Source organism: Nomascus leucogenys, chromosome 5 (genome assembly GCF_006542625.1).
Source record: "Nomascus leucogenys isolate Asia chromosome 5, Asia_NLE_v1, whole genome shotgun sequence".
NCBI classification, from domain to species: domain Eukaryota; kingdom Metazoa; phylum Chordata; class Mammalia; order Primates; family Hylobatidae; genus Nomascus; species Nomascus leucogenys.
In genome coordinates this window covers 128,054,410-128,074,129 of record NC_044385.1, presented here as the reverse complement: position 1 = coordinate 128,074,129, position 19,720 = coordinate 128,054,410, and the positions used below count along the sequence as shown (strand labels likewise).

Genomic DNA, 19,720 nt, shown 5'->3' with positions numbered 1-19,720 from the left:
CTCTGAGTAAGCCTTTCATCTTAACATTACCTCTTGAGTGCCTTTCCTCCTCTGCCTGTCATTTGTTTCCCAGGCTTAATCACTCACTCCACCCTCCACCTAACTCCTCCCACACCAGTCCAGTTATTGTAATTTACCAAAAACATGGATGCTTACTGTAGACTCCCATCTTTACTTTCTTTCCACCAGCTCAGATATCAGTATCCAGTTCTAGCAGGAAGCTCACTCTTCCTCTAACCCTGTTGTGGAATTGCAGAACAACATTTTCTTCCACTTGATAGCACGAGGCTCCCTCTGCGCGTGCACAGATACCCACCTTGTTGGCACACATATACTTGTTGCCAGAATAACCATCAGGGGTACTAATAAGTCTCTTTGAGTCTTTTATTGTTATTGTTTTGTCTTATTTTATTTACATGTTACTTGTAAATCTGACTGCTAATTAATACTTTTCAAAACTATCGTGGAAATACAAACACTTATATGAAAATGTTTATGGCTGTATTATTCATAGTAAGCCCAACACTAGAAACAACCCAAATAGCCATCACTTGATGAATGAATAAATAAAATGTGGCATATCCGTGAATAAAATGCTTACTCACTGATCCCTGTAGGTTTACCTCAAAAACATTATGCTGGGTGAAAGAAGCCAAGCATGAAACACTAAATATTATATGATTCCATTTATATGAAGTTTCCACAAAAGACACAATTACAGACTCAGAAACCATGTCAGCAGTCACTTGGGGGTAGGGATGAAAGTGAGGATTTGCTACAAAGAGGCAAAAGGGAATTTTTAAGAATGATGAAAGTGTTCTAAAACTGAATTGCGGTTATGATTGCATGATTGTCTAACTTGATTAAAACTCATTGAATTTTACCCTTAAAAGGTAAATTTTATGGTGTAAAGTTAAACAGTAAGCTATTAAAAATTGTGAAGATACATTTTTAAGGTCACATAACTGCTTTTGCATAATTTCATTTCATGTTTTTCAGTTACATTCTCTTTCTTCCTACAGTCTTTTACCCCCACCCCAACATTTTTTTTCAGCTCCAGTGTTCTTTGGACAAGGTTTCTTAAACCTGAATGTGCACATGCATCACCTGGGGGTCTAGTGAAAATGGGATTCTGATTCAGTAGTTGTGGGATGGGAACTGAGATTCTGCATTTCTAACCAACTCTCAGGTGATGCAGATGCTTCTGTTCTGGAAACCATGCTTTTTGTAGCAAATATTTAGTTGTCTGTCCACTTGCTGAGCCTGTAAGAGTAACTTGATTTCCCTCTAAATAAGTGGAAACATCCATAATTTCATCCAACAGCTTACAACATGGAAATAAACTGTTTAATGAACGAATTCTTTAGTTGTGTCAGTACTAGGTCCTTTGCCCTTTAAAATGTTTGTTGCTGCTTTCTACCACTTTCAGTGGTCATTTGCATTAAGCCTGATGATTGTTTTGGTTCCTCAAATCCCCTGTCAAAGGTATGTTGTTATTATGGTTTTAGGAACAAGTATCTCTGTGAACAGAATGTTCTGAAGAAGGAATTTACCTACATTAACTTCCATTAGAGGTAATGCAATTCAAATACCTGATGCCTTTATTTTAATTTTAAATACATCTGTTTCTGGAACACTTTGTACTGGGTCAATTTGAAACACTATTTTTTCCTGCTCATACACTGTTTGAGGTTCAGATACCAAGGGCATTGTAAATGGTGACTGTCTTCATCTGTTTGTGCTACTATAACAAAATACCTGAGACTGGATAATAGATAAAGAACAGAAATTTACTTTTTGCCATTCTAGGGGCTGGGAAGTTCAAGATCAAGCCACTGGCATTTGGTGTCTGGTGAAGGCTTCTTGCTGCATCCTCTAATGGTAGAGTGGGTCAAAAGTGCCAAACAGACAAACGCTGTGTTCTCACATGGCAGAAGAGTGGGGAGAGCCAAACCACCCCCTAAAGCCCTTTTACTAGAGCCCCAGTCCTATCCATGAGGGCTCAGTCCTCAGTAACCACCTCCTAAAAGCCCCCACATTTTAAAATTATCACATTGGCCATTAAGTTTCAACATGGGAACTTTGGAGGACACACTCAGACCATAGCAGTGAGTTGGAGAGAAGGCATGGCCTGGTGGAAAGGACACTGGTTTAAAATTCAGGAGATCTGGATGCAGGTAAGGGTTCTTTGGGTACCTCCATGTGCTACTGTAAGGATGTCACCATCTCTCATCACCTGTACACAAGGAATGGTTTTGCCATGAACTTCACCTCTTTGGCAGTCTGCTTAAGTCTTTGACTTCAACATTTAAAGAAAGTATTTTGAAATGCACAAAAGTATAGGATTGCTAAGGAAAGCAATTATACTGAAATAGAGTTTTAGCTGGGCATGGTGGCTCACGCCTCTAATCCCAGCACTTTGGGAGGCTGAGACGGGTGGATCACCTGAGGTCAGGAGTTTGAGACCACCCTGGCCAACATGATGAAACCCTGTCTCTACTAAAAATACAAAAAGTAGCTGCGTGTGGTGGCATGTGCCTGTAATCCCAGCTACTCAGGAGACTGAGGCAGGAGAATCGCTTGAACCCAGCCGGGAGGCAGAGGTTGTAGTCAGCTGAGATAGCGCCATTGCACTCCAACCTTGGTGACAACAGCAAAACTCCGTCAAAAAAAAAATATATATATATATATAGTTTTAAAAATATAAAAAAGTGATATATGTGCTTTTTGAAATTAACACATTAAATAAAATCTAGTGGCAAATCTAAGTGGTGATGATCATAAATATTTTGAGATCTCTGCAACAACTAAATATAAAAGATCTATAAAGTTTATGGATAACAAAATGTTAGGTTTTGACAATATCACTGTCATTTGCTGCTTATGTCTGTAATTGAAAGAAATGCTGAGGTTTAATAAGATATTAGAGAACATGAAGATGTATTATTTACCACCTTAGTTTGCATTTCCTCTGTACCCTATTCACTCACAACTTGGGAGTCTATGGTCCTCGGAACATCTGCACCAAAAATTCTCTGAAGTCTAAAATTTATCAATTAACTGATGATTCGAGTAACAAAATTTCCAATCCTGTAATATCTTTAAATAATTTAGAATGCTATCACATAGCTTCCTGTGAATGACTCTAATGGGGAAGAATGACATCTTTTCATCTCTTTTTTTATAGATGAATGAACTTAGATATAATTTGAAGTGCTTAGCAGAAGTCTTCTAACTGTTTAGTGATAAATCTTTTGAAATCAGATATGACAGTTTCTGGGACTCTTTTTCACATCATCCTTCAATTTAGGGAATTAAATAATAAAATTTACTTGTTCATCTTTCACTGTGTAATTTAAGCCTTACAAAATTACTTGTTAGAGACCTTCCAACTTTATACATACAAGATAAACTTAAATATTTAGGCTAGTTCTTTCCTGTTACAGATGAACCAGTGAGGCTCATTCAAACAACAGTTTGCTACCACTACACATCTATTAGAATGGTCAAATCTAGGACACTGTTAATATCAAATGCTGGGGAGCAACAGGAACTCTCAGTCATTGTTGGTTGGGATGTAAAATTTTACTGCAATTTGAAAGACAGCTTGGCAGTTTCTTTCAAAACTAGACATAATCTTGCCACACAATCAATCCAGCAATCATGCCCCTTGGCCTCTATGCAATGGAATTGAAAACATATGTGTACACATAAAAAATGCACACAGATGTTTATAGCAGCTTTATTCATAGTTCCCAAAACATGGAAGCAACCAACACACACTTTAGTATGAACATAGATAAATAAGTGGCACATCCAAACAATGGGGTATTATTCAGCACTAAAAGGAAGTGAGTTATCAAGACACAAAGAGACATGGAAGAATGTTAGAAGCCTCTTACTTATTGAAATAAGCCAATCTGAAAAGGCTACATACTGTATGATTTCACTATGTGACATTCTGGAAAGAGCACAACGATAGAGACAGTAAAAAGATCCATGGTTGCCGGGGGTTATGGGGAGGGAGAAATAAATTGGTGGAGCACAGAGGATTCTTCACTTCAGTGAAAATATTCTGTGTGATAGTATAATAGTCGATATATGTCAGTATACATTTTTCCAGACCCATGGAATGTGCAGCACCAAGAGTGAACCCTAATGTAAGGGATAGACTTTGGGTGATTATAATTTGTCAGTGCAGTTTCATAGATTGTAGCAAACGCACCTCTCCAATGGGGACTGTCAATAATGCGGGGCGTGGCAGGGTGGGGGGCGCGGATATGTGTGTGTTGGAGCAGGATGTATACGGAAAATCTTCATACCTTTCTCTCAATTTGGCTGTGACCTAAAACTGCTCTAAAAATTAAGTGTTTTTTTTAAATAAGTGAAACTAGTAACGATTAAGTGTCATACCCAAGTTAAGACCCATGCTTTTCCATTTTTTTCCCCTACAGCATCTTATGGAAAGGATAGGAATCCAAGATTTCTTTGAAAATCCAAGACAGTCAGAAATATTTGAAAAAGCAGAATATTTTGGAAACTAAATAAAGGCCTTCCTGTCTGTAGAAATGGATTGTGAATCAGCCTAAAGAAAGAGCTCCCTTGAGGGTTGGTTATTGATGTCAAAAATGTCCTATCAGGTTTAGAATGCAAAGATGAGGCTGTAAGACAAAGACTGCACAAAGGCAAGATAAGAGAGGGCTTAAGTGATGTGGAAGACTGGCAAGGACAGAGTCATCCAGTCCTGCATGTCAGCGAAGCAGGAGATCTCTAAGCAGCATGATATGTAGCAATGATATGGTTGTCAGCATTAGATTGCCCACTAAGCAGGCTTCATCTAATGCATCAAATAGAGTATAAAGTGAATTATGGTATTATCCTCCTGATATAAATGATGGGAAGGATGGAACTATGACCATGCTATCATTTTTAATTAAAACTTTATTTTGACTGTAAGTAAATTCAAACAAACGGTTATAAAACAGAATATTATACACAGTTGCCTGCATAGATCATAAAAAAAAGATTAAAACCAGAATGCTGAGTGGGTGCTGGTGGTGAAAACTGCAGGGCTAAAACTTGCTCAACAGCGAACTAGAGACCGCTATGGCTTAATGAACATGGCCCATCCCTCCTACTAATGGTTTTGTCAACTTTTGGACCTAGAAATTCTAATATGTACATTTGGGAGGTAATGATGAAATGGGAGTTTTGACATTATGTCTTAGTACAGTTGTGTACAAATGACTAAAAGCTGCTAATCTGTAAATACTACAGGATCACAAAAATGATTAAGCCGTGGATTCTGTTTTCAAGATCTTAAGTAGTTAGGTCAAAATCTTGATTCAAATCCAAACTCTTCCAGTTCACTAGCTAATTATCGAGTTGTGTGACCTTGGGGAGTCTCTTCCTCTATAAGATGTGAATTTTAATGGAAAAAAAACCTTATAGGGTGGTTGTGAGAATAAAATTAATTTATTGGATAGCTGGCTCTGTTTGTTGGGTTGACATCTATCAGTCAGCCCCATAACCCATTTAGACATGAGTTAATCTACACAATATTCAGAAACTGCAAAATTTAGGAGTCCTATACAGCCTCGTTTCATGCTCTGTTATATTATAATCCTTCAATCAGTTATGCACTCTGACTAGATCTTTTGCCCTAGATCCAGAGTGGGAAAGTGTGGTGAGCTTGTTGTTGCTTTTCTATACATCTCTTTACCTGTTTAAGTCTGCCAGCTTGTGTCCTCTCAATTGGTAATAGTCCACCGTGCACATTTGTGGGATAATTAATATAACTGTTTAGTGAAGCAGCAAAATGGAGTCCCATTTAACTATTGTGAGTCTTGCTGTTTTTAGATTTTATGATAAACTCTTCATAGCCTGCACCTGGGAGAGCCCGGCAGTGTGATAACATCTACAGATAGGACATGAGACTATTGACTGCCACCGTAGTTATTGGCTGTTAGTAAAAAGGTGTAAGGTTAAAGATTTTTAATCATGTGTTCTGAAAACAAAAATGATATTCTGGAATCCAAGTTAAGTTCTTTTTCTCTACATAAAGTATTTTTCTGAGTATGTACATGTTTATCAACTTATCTTTACATATTATTTTATTGTAAAACATAAAACAGGTGAAAATTTTTGCTTGAATTGTGAAAAAATAAGTTGCTGTCACACTTTTAATATAGGACACATATTAAAGTGAGATCGTACTGGATCAATTCCCCAATTTATCAAAAGTCAAGAATTCCCGGAGATTTAAAAGCATGCATTCGAATGTTGTCTGCATCCTGGGAACTAATTAGAGTGGGAGAGAGTAAAATGAATTCAGCAGCGGAGTCTCCAGGAGCTGCACACAAGGACTTATATTTCCCACATGATATAGGAAGTTGTAAATTACATTACGCACTCAATTACTATATTTTATGATTGTTTTCTATATTAATAATAAAGTATTTCAAAGTAACATAATTTACAGATATTTTGGTTTTATATCTAGACATTGCCAACCTTGTTCAATATATGCTTAAAGTCTTTACCTGAAAAAAATGTCTAAAGTAATAGGTTAGCTCAATCTCTTATCTACTGGGACTCCTATCTCTCAGTATTCATTTCCAATAAATAGCAGGTGTGTTGTAGAATCATGGCTGTCCAGCAAAAGAGTGAGGCCAAATTATAGCTACCAAGTCATATTTTCATTATTAATAGCTCATTTTAGTTTTGCTAGCAAAAGCTGTTTTGTCATTCCTTGGATTGAAGGTGAAGAAATTTTTATTTCTTAAAATTTATTTAAAAATCACAAATAAATTCACTATTGTAATTTTTAAAGATATGACAAACATTAATTCAGAGTTTTAAAATTGAGCATAATATAATTTGTATTAGATTAAAATAATGCACATTTCATTTCTAAATAATGATTAGCAAATGGAGAATGGTATAGGTAAAGAAGCACAGAAAGAAGAAGATGGGAGAAAGAAAAGAAAAAATGAAAAGGATGACAGAAGGAATAGGGAGGAGAGATAGAGAAAGCTATCTCAGAAGGATATTTAATAGATTCACAGATGGATGTAAGTTACAATAAATGGGTTTATCTTCTTTAATTACTTAACACTGCAAATCACTTGAGCTATGAGTTTCTATTTGCTACTTTTTTGGAAATATTTATTCATTAGTTTTCTCATTCCGTAAACATATATTGTACCTCCTGGACACAAACCACAGAGCTAAACTCTGTGTGGGATAATAATATATAGTATATTTCTTGCTTATTAGCTATTATTTGCACCTCTTCAACTGTTCCAACCTTTCAACCATTGCATTATCCGCTCAGACACAAATCATTTCTGGTGTCTACCAGTATTATGCAGAATAATATCATTTCTGTACCATATAAAACCGTATTGAGGGCCTGAGAATCCAGCATTCTTCTTACTTCAATGACATGTTATTATAGAAGTTATTAAACGTAAAATTGTAAGCTCAAATCATTAAAATATCTCTTTGATGTGGCAGCATGTAACAATCTTCCCAACCATCCTCTATTTAAATCTGCACTTCCAGCCACTTCCTTTCCACTCACTCCTTTGTTTCGAAGTCATATAGATTAAGTATACCTTTCCTGTTATAGAAATTGGATATACTCATTAATTATTTTCCCTGGCCTAAGGATAGGGTCAGGGAATTGTACCTACCTAGAGCATATATATATTTTATTCTTTTCAAATTATAAAATGTTAGGTGAGAAAAATGATGCTTTAGTTAAGAGCTCAACACAGCAAAATGCACATATAATCCAAAAAACAGTCCACTTAATAGAAGGAAGAAAATGAATACATATATCATATTGCTTTGATACCTTTGAGCTTTCAGAGAGAATATTTAAGGTGTGTAGTCTTCATCCAATTTCAGGAAACATTATAATGTTATGGGGCCATTGAGCCCTTTCTACTTTAGTAGAAAATTCTCCTCAGCAGAATTAGCAGCTTGAGGAGCATTTATGAGTTTGTGGATTTGCTCAAGGAATAAGTTAAAGTACTGATGCAGCTCTAATTCTTTTCAGTGATCAAAATGGGAATGAGTAGTGATTATGTCCAGAAACTGATAGATAAAAGAATATAATTTATGCTCAGCATTGGTGGCTAGTACACTAAAAGTGATGTGCTGTCTGGAGTGAACCGAAAGAATAAGGTTATAGTCAATACTTTTCTTCATTGTATTCTTGTTCTCTTTCTTGCACCATCCCTGCCCCTTTTCTTTTTCTTATCATCTTCTCCGCTTCCTTTTGTTTTTAAATTTAGTGTGCTATGTTATGCTGGATAGAAGCTCACATAGAAAGTTATAAGAAGATTTTTTTCCAGAGAAATGAAAAAAAGTCACTCTAAGTAGGGATTAAATCTAGTTATGTTGAATTCGGAAGCTCTATCACTGTGATGGAACCCCAGGATTCTTTTCAGGAACAATAGTCTTTACTCCCCAAACATGACATCACTAGGTCCCTTTTATTTCAAGTTGGGCCTAAATTTGCTGATGCTATTAATGATGCTGTTAATGTTAGAAAGAAAAATCCAGCTAGTTTTATTTTTAATACTTTGATACAGGCAAATTAAATAACATTTTCAGGATACTATAGCACAATTTCATAAAGTACTGTGCTCCAGTAACTAAATGATTCTATTAAACTAGATTATTTTAAAGCTGTGTCCCTTTTTCACAAAATATAATTTGTCATTGACTCTTACATTTATCAAATATTTCAATGCCTAATAAATCCCAGATGCAAAGATGACTTTTTAATTACTTTTTGTTCATATTTTGGAATGAAAACAAAAAAGATTTTTTTTCTGAATGTACATATACATATATTTTTCTTTCTTCTGAGACGGAGTCTTGCTCTGTCACCCAGGCTGGTGTGCAGTGGCGCAATCTTGGCTCACTGTAACCTCCACCTCCGGGATACAAGCAATTCTCCTGCCTCAGCCTCCTGAGTAGCTGGGATTACAGGCACACATCACCATGCCTTGTTAATTTTGTATTTTTAGTAGAGACGGGGTTTCACCATATTGGCCAGGCTGGTCTTGAACTCCTGACCTTGTGATCTACCCACTTCGGCCTCCCAAAGTGCTGTGATTCCAGGAGTGAGCCACCGCCCCCAGCCATATTTTTCATTAATGCTTTTACATATTAAAAATTTACATACCAATGTGACACATGAATTTTATATGTATATACATTATATATTTTCATATACATATATTACATATATGTATGTTCAATATACAATAATGAAACTGATAAATATATGTATATATATACCTTTTTATACATGTCTATACATTCATATACCTAAATTGAATATACATATGTCATATGTATCCATGTTTAATATGCACTAACAAAAACTGATGAATTTGCCTTGTTTCAGGAGAATTTTCTAGAACTCCATTTGGGCTTTTGTTTTTTGATATATTTTTATTGAAGTGTTTTTTGACTTGGGTTGTATTGAAGTTGGCATCATACATAGTAACAGCTTCATAGAATAATATTGAAGTTAACCTGCTTGTGGGGAGGGGGGTGGTCAGAATTTTATATTTATTGTACACTGGTTGTCTGTGCAATTTTGATAATAAGGTTAGTCACTCAAAATTGTTCTTAAAAAGAATATTATATGGCCATATTTCAGATTAGCAGAGACTGGAAGCTATTGCTTGCATACAAATCTTTAACTTCTCTGTAGGAAGACGCCACTGCATGTTTGGTGCCCTTAATGGCCTTTCATTGGCCCCCAGAATTAACTGTCTGAATTTGTGTGTCTGACATTGGATAAAATGTTTATATTTCTTACCTGGGAGAAGCTCAGAAACACAGCAATAAAAGTGAATTTCAAAGCCTTTGGAACCAAATTACAGCTGTCTATAGCTTTTATATTTTTTATGTTTTAAAAATGCAAACCACCATTAATAGAAATTTCTATAACTTTTGAGACATAATGATTTACCTATGATAAATATCTATGTAGACCTCCACACAATTTCTTTTGTATTTTCAACCTTTGTTTTCAAGATCTTCTCAACAAGGCAACCACTAAAAGAGCTGTTTTTACTTACTGTAGCTGAGTGGTTCTCAACCCTATCAGGCCTCAAATACACTTTATACAGCAAACATTTGAGACTGTCCCTTTGTTAACTTCACATGAAATTCATAGATAATATCACCTGCTTATACTCATAATTTTTAAACTGTAATGTAATACCTTACTATAATATAAAGAAAATATTGTAGGAGATACTTTCAAATTTAAAATATATGTATTTCAGCATGTGACTTCTCAAGCACATCCATACAACAAGATACAATGATGCCGTATGTTTGCATCTTAGGTAGAATCATTATGAATCCAACAGTTACAAATGCAGATTGATGTAGGTGTGTTGTATTGGGTATTCAGGCACCATTAATGAGGGAACCATCAAAGATGTGATTTTCTTAAATGCGAAACAATTCTTGGTAACTGTCAAGTAAAACAAAAGATAATCTTTCTTTGGTTTACATGGTAGTTGAATTTTTGTAAGAACTAGTATATAGAATATACATTAGTGTATGTATATGTGTATGTATGTGTGTGTGTATATATATGTGTATTTTGTATGTATAAAATACAGTTACAATTTAAGTCTAGATAATTTAAATGTGCCTTCCCACATAAGCATATGTGTGTATGTGTGCTTGTGTATGTCTAATGGAGTTGTGATTTAAGTGCAGATGCTTATAAGAAGGTTTTTCATCTACCTGAGTGTCCCATGAGGCATGGAAAATCTGTGCAGCATGCAGGATAACTCCCTTCTTGTGTGGGGGACTATCTTCTTGTGTGTAGGAGTGTCTGTGACTTTTGTATGCTAAATACCAGCAGTACTTACATTTACACACCAACAAATTTCCAAAATTCCTTTAGGATGCATTGTGATCCCTCTTCATTACCATTGCTGCAGTTTTTTTCTGACTCCATTTCATTCCATCACTTTCTATCTACTCTGGAACCCACTTTAATGTGGTGTCCACTCTCCTTACACATCCAGCCCAAACTCAAAGAACTGTATTGAAACCATTCTCACTAAGGTCCCTAAGTACTGCAAGTTGTTAAATGCTCATCGCATCTAACTTTGAAGTAACTGTAGACATAGATTCCCCATCTGGACCACCTCAGTGATCTCCATGGTAACACATCCTTCCCATGCTCCTTCTTATTCTCTGGCTTTTTTTTTTTCTAAGTAATCTTTAAATATTGTGGTTCCTTCGAACTTGATCTTATGCCCTTTCCAGCCTCACACACCTATTCCTATGCCTAAAATTTTCAACTAAATGCAAATAGCTTCTATATATTCCCAGCTTAAATTCCTCTTCTGAGCTCCAAACTTGTATATTAATTCAACTGCCTACTCAAAAGTTCCATAACCATGTCTCACATGCATCTGAAATGCAATATGTCTGAGATTGAATTCGTGTCCTTCCGCCCAAAACCTGGCTTCCTCCAGTGTTTGCTGGCTCGGTAAATGCAGCAACATCTGCCCAATTCCTCATGCCAGAAGCCTAGATGCCATCCAGGACACATCTACAGGATCATATAGTCAATCTGTTACTAAGTTCTATATAGTCTACCATTTATTTTTTAAAATGCATTACTGTTTATTTAACTTTACTGTTTATTAACTTCAGCACTCTAAACATACAAAAAAACAGTAATCCAAATTATATTTAAGCACAGAGTTTCTTGAACTTTGATGCAGTGGCTCTTGCCTTTGCTGACAATGAACAGTTCTGCAGTTTGTTTAAGAACAAAGTTTCAGCTGGGTATGATAGCTTATGCCTGTAACCCCAGCACTTTGGGAGGCTAAGGCGGGAGGATTGCTTGAACCTGGAAGTTCAAGACAAGCCTGGGCAGCATAGTGAGACCCGCATTTCCATAATTTTGTTTTAATTAGCTGAGTGTGGTGATGTGCATCTGTGGCCCCAGCTGCTTGGGAGGCTGAGGTGGAATGATCCCTTGAGCCTGGGAGGTTGAGGCTGTAATGAGCTGTGATCATGCTCCTGCACTCCAGCCTGGGTGACAGAGAAGGACCTTGTCTCAAAAAAAAAAAAAAAGTTTCAAAATGACTGCACTTAACTAAAAAAAATCCAAACAATTTTCATGCCAGCTGATCCCCTTTGTCCAGAGCAAAGAATGCAGCAGAATGCTATGTGACTATATACAGAAACAAGACAACCAAAGCTAAATGGGGGCCCATTGCAGTGGCAGCATGTCCAGCCTCACCGTGTATGCACTGAGCTCTAGTTTCTCCAAAAGGCCTCTTCCCCCGCAGCCTCAACACAAAGCCAGGGGCCTCAAGAGTTTGTCTTTATTTTGTCCTTTTTACAAACGATATATATGTACACTTGACAGCTCAGGATTTCTAGCCCATAGTCAAATAGTAAACATCACCTTACACATGTTTTTAAATGCCAGAAACATCTTTAAATGCCTTATCACACAAACAGCAAAGTGCACAGTGTGAAGAAAACACAAGATTGCCTTTTTATTTTTAAAAATGTTTGGAAATACATATAATTTTGATACCATTTCAGGATGCTCCAGACACCCATGGCCACTTGATGTAAACCGCTGACAATTTCTAGACCACTTTGAAAAACTACAGTATGATTCTGATCAGATTTTGTCGTTAAACCTAGTGAGGGCAATAGACACTTCTCAAATAGATGTGTCAGTTACAGCACTCTCCTCCCCTAAAGTATTCACAAAGAGACAGGTAAAACAGTTTTTTTTCATCCTCCTCCTCCCCTTCCTCTTTGTCCTCCGTGTTTTCTTCATCTTCGTCTTCCACCTTTTTCCAGGCAACTTTAGTGGGGTGCTTTGAGCCATCAAACTCTCCTTTACACTTAATGTCAGCAACATCCTTCTCATGCCTCTCTTTCAGCTTCTCTGCCTTAGTGATGTCAGGCTGCTTTGTCCTGTCACTTAAGTTATTCCACATCTCACCCAGCTTTTTGCCATGGATGCCAGGATTTGCAGATTTGACCTTGAAGTGGACTTCTGAACAGAACGGAAAGAATTCAGATGGCGGCCTTTTTGGGACATTAGGGGCCTTCTACTCGCCTCCCTGAGCTGGTCATAATCGTTCATTTCCCCATCAGAACCTACTTTTTCTGCCTTTGCCATTTTATCAGATTTATACTTGTCTTTCCCAGACACTGTCTTTCACCTCTCAGAGCACATCTTGAAAAATTCTGCTAAATCGACAGGGACCTCTGGGTTTTTCTTTTTATGTTTTTCTCTGCACATCTGCACAAAGAAAGCATAAGCAGACATCTTACCCTTTGGTTTCTTGGGGTCACCTTTAGCCATCCTGACTGTACTGTTTGCTAATCTGGGCAGTGCAGGGCATGATGCCTTGGCTTAGCGCTCTCCAGCATTGAGCTAGCTGCCTCCACGAGAGGCCCCTCTCTACCACTTAAATAGCTCTTACGTCCATCAAATATTCTCCATTTCCATTTCACCATCAACACTGAAGTTTGCCAAAGTCATCCTCCATTCTTGCTGGGGCCTGTGTTTCAAACTAATTCTTAACCAACCTGTTTTTTCAGATGCTCCCACTTCTTCCAATTACCCCCCTCTAAAAGATCAGTCAGAACTAGCTTCTAAAAATCCCCAAATCTCAGCACATGGATCTGCAAGAAATGACCCCTGGGCCAAATCTGGACAATCACCTATTTCTGTAAATAAAGTTCTATTAGAGCACAGCTGCACACTTTTTAAAGTAATATTTTCTCTGGCTGCTTTCACATTCCAACAGCAGAGTGAGGAGTTGCAAGAGACTTGATACTTCCCAAAGCCCAAAATCTATACTGTCTCTTTAGAAAAAAAAAGTGTCAACATCTGCATTGAGCATATACTGAATATGCAGTAAATATTTAATTGTTTTATATCATATTTTCCAAATGCAGCATAGCTCTCCTTATAGACCCTAAGACTGTATATGGTTCCTCATAGCCTTCCTTGTAGACAAAGATTTTCAGAACTTGTAGACAAAGTTTTCAGAACTTGTGTTCTGTTCAGACTTCAATCACGTGAAGAAAAGAATTATTCATTCAGCATCAATAATAGCAGATGCCAACATGGCGATTTGAGATAGCTTTCAAGTTTGTGCTCTTTGAGAGCCAGCCTCGAGGTAGCTGTCCCTCACCAGACCCCTGCTTGCTGGCACCCAGTTTTGATATTCCTTTTAAAGAGAATGTCTGAGCATTATTTCACGTTTTCTAAAACAGTTTAACAGTCCCTCCTCCAGGCAGATTCATCATTAAGTGCATAATGAGATGAAGGTTCAGGATGGCCTGAAATCTGGACAGTCACCTATTTCTGTAAGTAAAGTTCTATTAGAGCACAGCTGCACACTTTTTAAAGTAATATTTTCTATGGCTTTTGATTATGGGTTTGAAAGTTTCCCTGCTAAGGTGTGAACTCTGTATCCAAAACTCCCTAGAACAAGGTGAAAATGTTCTCCGTAGAGCTGAGCTGCACTTCCTCAGATTGTCTTTTGCCATCTGTCTCCTTCAACAAAATATGCCAATCAAAAGTGCCTGGACACACAGAACATAGGAATTGTTGATACATTTAATTTCAATATTTGAAGTAGATACCTATTTTATAGATGGAAACTTTTATTGCATTATACTTAGAAGAAGCATTATGATAGGTTGCTGTTTTTGAATAATTGAGGACCAGATTTTTAGATTCATGCAAACAGTGAATGGATAAGTCCCTTTTGGTTTGACACACTTCATGTTTATTATAATATCCACTGTTATTACTATTATTTTATATGGATATTATCACATTATTACATATGTAACATGATTATCATATCTCACAGTTAAATTTGAAGAATAGATGTCAATTCTCATTTGTTTTTATATTTTATATTTCCATATCATTTGTAAGGACATGAAATAGTCTTTGAAATATAAATTACTTTAGGTAACTTGAGGTTACCCTGTTCTAAAACCATTTAAGTGACAAAGGGGAGTGTAGTCCCACAGGAAAGTGAAATAAATTTTCAGCTGACACAGAACCCATAATGATTTTCAGATACTCGATTTTTATTCGAGACACTCTTTCTGTCTGCAAATTCTAAAACGCTAGCTCATTAAAATAAAGGGCCATTTTTTATGTCTCTATGGAGACATGTGTCTGTGGAGAAGTAGGTAGAGAACATTCCTTAAAAATTGACATTCCTTCTATGTAAAGTTTACCTAAAAGGCAATTCATTTGTCTGCACTAAGTCTGATAAAATCCATATACAATCTTCTATACATGTTATCGTGCAACCGTTCTTGTAATTTCCATGAAATCATTATGGTGGACAATTCTGAAGACTATTTTTAGGTGTCCTTTTCCCCTTGAGTTGTTCGTTTTGAGCATTTTTATAAAGTCCTTAGTTCCTAATGTTCATTTGTATCACTGTCCTTCCATTGATCTTTTTGCTTTGGGTAGTCTTCCAATTATCCTAAGAATAGTAGACTTTGGGAAGGAAGTGGGAAGGGTCTGCTGGGTAGAGCAGAATCAAGGATCTTCAATCCAGACAGTGAGGAAAAGTAATGACTATTGCAGACTAATACGTACATGCTATATATTTATCAATTTCCCCCAAATGTTCGGCTGCTCACTGTTTGTCATTGCCATGCATTATTTAAATTGACCTAAAGCCATGTTTTGCTGCCTTAAATCCTTTATTTCCAGCACTAAACTATGCAAAGAAATCTTCTGCTGTGGCACATCACCTCAGCAGGGCATTTGCCTACACTGCTTGCAGGCTCCCCTCTGCTTACCAAGAGAACAGCAGCTGAGTCTGGAAAAGAGAGAAGACGGGCTTCTGAGATATCACATCAATGTCACACGAAGGCACTGATGTGACTTCTCTATCCTTTGGGCTCATATACCCTATGAAAGTTCAGGTTTGAAAGACAAAATGAGTAGCAGAGAGAACAGCATGAATTTGAAACAAGAAAGATCGGATAGGGAGAAAAAAAGTCTCCAACCTCCCATTCCCAAATGGACTTCAGGTAAAGAAAAAGCCACATTATGCTGAGACTTGAGTAGATGTGGAACAATTGTGTATGCTCATGTTGCATAAAAAATTCACTGGAAATCATTCGTATGCAGTAAATAGTTATTTTGTGTTTACTGTATATGTATGAGGCAATCTTTACCTTAGATTAACTCATTGAGAAATGATTAATGCTCTAATTATTTATACATCTGCCGATGTATAAATATACTGTATAGTTTTAGGAAACAACACTTTAAAACTGCAGCTAGCTCAGAATTTTGCAAATGTCATGCCAAGGTCATTGATGAAGCTGACTTTCTCACTGCCTACACCAGCCTGCACAGTCATAAGTTTAGTGTACACACACAAACACTTACAAATACACATCTCACTTCCTTAATCCTACATTTCAGTGACTTAAATAAGCACATATCTAAACAGCCTTCCCTTAGACACAGGCAAATGCAACCCAAGATTCCACACAGCCCTTAAAATGGCAACTTGCAAGAGGTACACAATTTTAAAATTGTATTAGCCTATTCATAGCAAGATTGTTCATTATCCTACGTGCATATTCAGTGTTGACCACATGCCCCCCAACCCCACCCACGAAAAGACCAGAGATCTGAGATGTGGAAGAGTGCTTTTCAGTTTAGATATTTTTTTCTCATCTATTACTTTCTAGATGAACTGTCATGAGTTAAAATGTCAATAAGGCCACTTGTTTATGATCAACATAATTGAGCTATTTTAATCTCAACCTATTTCATCGTTAAGACAGTTTTCAGCTCAGAGGCTGAGATAAAGACCCAGCAAGTTTTCCAGGACACACATTATTAGAAAACAAATTCTTACTTCCTTGTTTGTTGATTTTACTTACAGGACAGGAAACATCTCTGTGGAATTAAATTGCCCACTACATGCTCCTAATATGTTTTGTTTTTATGCTTACTCCAGGGAAAACTGTGAAAGACATGTTGAGACCAGGATTTGTTGTTTTCTTTTGATAGAGAAACATAGCAATTCAAGCCAGCTTTTTTCTTTTATGAGAATACAAATTTCCTTAAGATCAAATACAAAAAAATAGAGTCACTTAAACGTACTGAAAGGATGTAAAAGGGAAGACATTTTAAACTACAGCTTATCAAAGAACAGCGAGTAACATTAGCAAGTACTTTCATAACTTTCAAATCTTACCATTTACTGATAGATATCATGAGTTTTCCTAATTCTTTCTTGTTGTCTTTATGTCTTTTAACAAAAGACTGCTTTTTGAATCAACTTCAAGACAATTATTATTGAACAAATGATTATTTGGTTTTTTGAAGGTTCTTAATTTCCAAGCTAACATTTTCTTATTGACTCTAACCATCTCTGTTTCTACTGAGGTTGAACACACACACACACACGAACACACACACACACACACAAATACACACACCAATTCATGACATTCTCTTTAGTTAGTGCCCAAGGTTGCAAATCTTCATTTTCTTTGGTCAGATAATACATTTTCATAATGAACAAATAGAGTACAACTCTCAAAGCCAGTACCTAACACTGGAAAGCAAAGGCTGAAATCAAAGCTTGGTCGGCCTGCTAATATGATGCACTCTCTCTCCACTTACCAATAAATATTTGTTCTGTTAACTTTTACTGTGGCTCCTCCCTCATGCCCAACCCCACCGTTTATATTCTGTAGATATTTTATGAGAAAATTGACCCCTGTTTATGTGTGTCATTCCAGTTATCAACAAACATTTTTATAAAGGATGCACAATTACATGTGACAAATTAATTGGTCATTTCATTATTTTGTGTCCAGAAAGTACTCTTTGAGGAACCATAGGGCAAGAGCTGTCCTAGCCACCCTGTCTATAAAGATAAATAAACTTAACCCGTATACTCCAGCATCCTGCTACCTAGAAGGAAAAACCAGAAGTATACACAATTAAAAGTGATGTAGCATAGAGTATGTTATAATTCAAGAAAAATGCATTCAGTAAGTTTACAAAGAAACAACAACTGTTTGCACACACACTGTCTCATGTTGTGAGGTGGGTATTATAATTCTAATTTTAAAGATGAGAAAAAGAAGACTTGCGAGAATATCTCCCAAGCTGATAGGCAAGAGAATTGGGCGCTGGGTCTGGCTTTTGTGATTCCAGCCCCAAGCCCTGCACCACAGAGAAGAGAGGATAGTTATCCCTGTGGAGGGCAGGATTTGGAAATACTTGGCCGAGGAGGCCCTGATTAATCTGGACATAGAAAGTAGAGCAATAGCTTGAATGACCTTGCAGGAGGGGACAGCAATGAGGATATTTTTGTTTGCTAGGGCTGCCGTAACAATGTACTACCAACCGGGGGGCTTAAAGCACAGAAATGTATTTTTTTCACAGTTTTGGAGGCTGGAATTCTGAAATGAAGGTGCGGGCAGGATTGTTTCTTCTGAGGCCTCTCTCCTTCGCTCCTAGGTGGCTGTCATCTCTTCTGTCTGTTCATGGTCATTCCTCTCTGAATGCCTATGTACAATTCTCCTCTTTTTATAAGGATACCAGTACTATTGGATTAGGGCCTATCTTCATGATCGTATTTGTCTTTAATTGCCCCTTTAAGACCCTGTCTCCAAATACAGTTTGTACTCTGAAGTACTGGGGGTATGGACTTCAATATATGAATTAGGGGGGAATATAATTTATCCCATAACTGATGGTAAGAGGCCACAGAAACAAAATATGGGGCATAAGGACCCCCAGTGCATTCTCAGGCTCAACGTTAGAGCAGAGTAGAGACAGAACAGTATGGAAGGTGAGCACCAAGATAAAAAGGGTCAGGGGAGGCAGGATCAGAGTGAAGAGATCTGGAAGGCTGCAGCAAGGTGTTTTATCTAAGGCATTATTGCAGGTTCTTGCTAGAGAGTGATAATTGAGGATTTAAAGAAATGAATTTTAGTAATGGCTTTTGGCATAATCTGTTTTGTATATATTAAATCATGTTCATATAACTTAAAAATGTTAATTTTAAGCTATTTTACTGAAGAAAAACATGACCACTCAGTGGAACTTTATATTTTACCATTTCTAAAAATATTATAGGTTATTTTTCTAGGAACTGCTGTTAATTTTGGCCATTACTGCCATATACTTTGGACATATATAAAGTGTTTTTTGGTAAGTGTCTGAGATTACATTCAGTATCTACATGTAGCACACTTTACACAAGCTAAATTCTATCGTATTTGGCATTTCTTCCTCAATTCGGCTGTATTTTCAGAGAAAACACACAAGATTACAGAGCTATTTCTACGTTTAATAGAATACTGTCTGATGATTTCTGCATGTAGCAAAGTCCAACTTTAATTGGCTACATGTTAATCACCCACTAAATATATGCAACATGAATGTATCTGTGACTCACTTGATGTGCCGTGATTGTGTGTACATCCTAAGACGTGATTCCTGTACCGTGGTTGAGTAATTTTCATGACAGGTTTGCCCCTCTAGTGTTGGCTTCTGGTTTTGCTTTGTGCTGCTTTTCTCTGCTATCCAGGCTGCCATTGCTATTTTTATTTTCTACTTCTGATGGTTCAGGAATATGAAGGCAAAATGAAAAGAAAGTGT

The 19,720-nt window shown here is 36.8% G+C and overlaps 1 protein-coding gene and 1 pseudogene across 5 annotated transcripts in view; one reads left to right on the top strand and one right to left on the bottom strand.

Annotated features, from left to right (window-relative positions):
• The window catches only part of FGF14 (fibroblast growth factor 14), a 686,118-nt gene that overhangs the window by 592,326 nt on the left and 74,072 nt on the right, over nucleotides 1–19,720 (top strand). The gene's annotated exons all lie outside the window — the stretch shown is intronic.
• LOC105739847 lies at nucleotides 12,553–14,908 on the bottom strand (annotated as a pseudogene).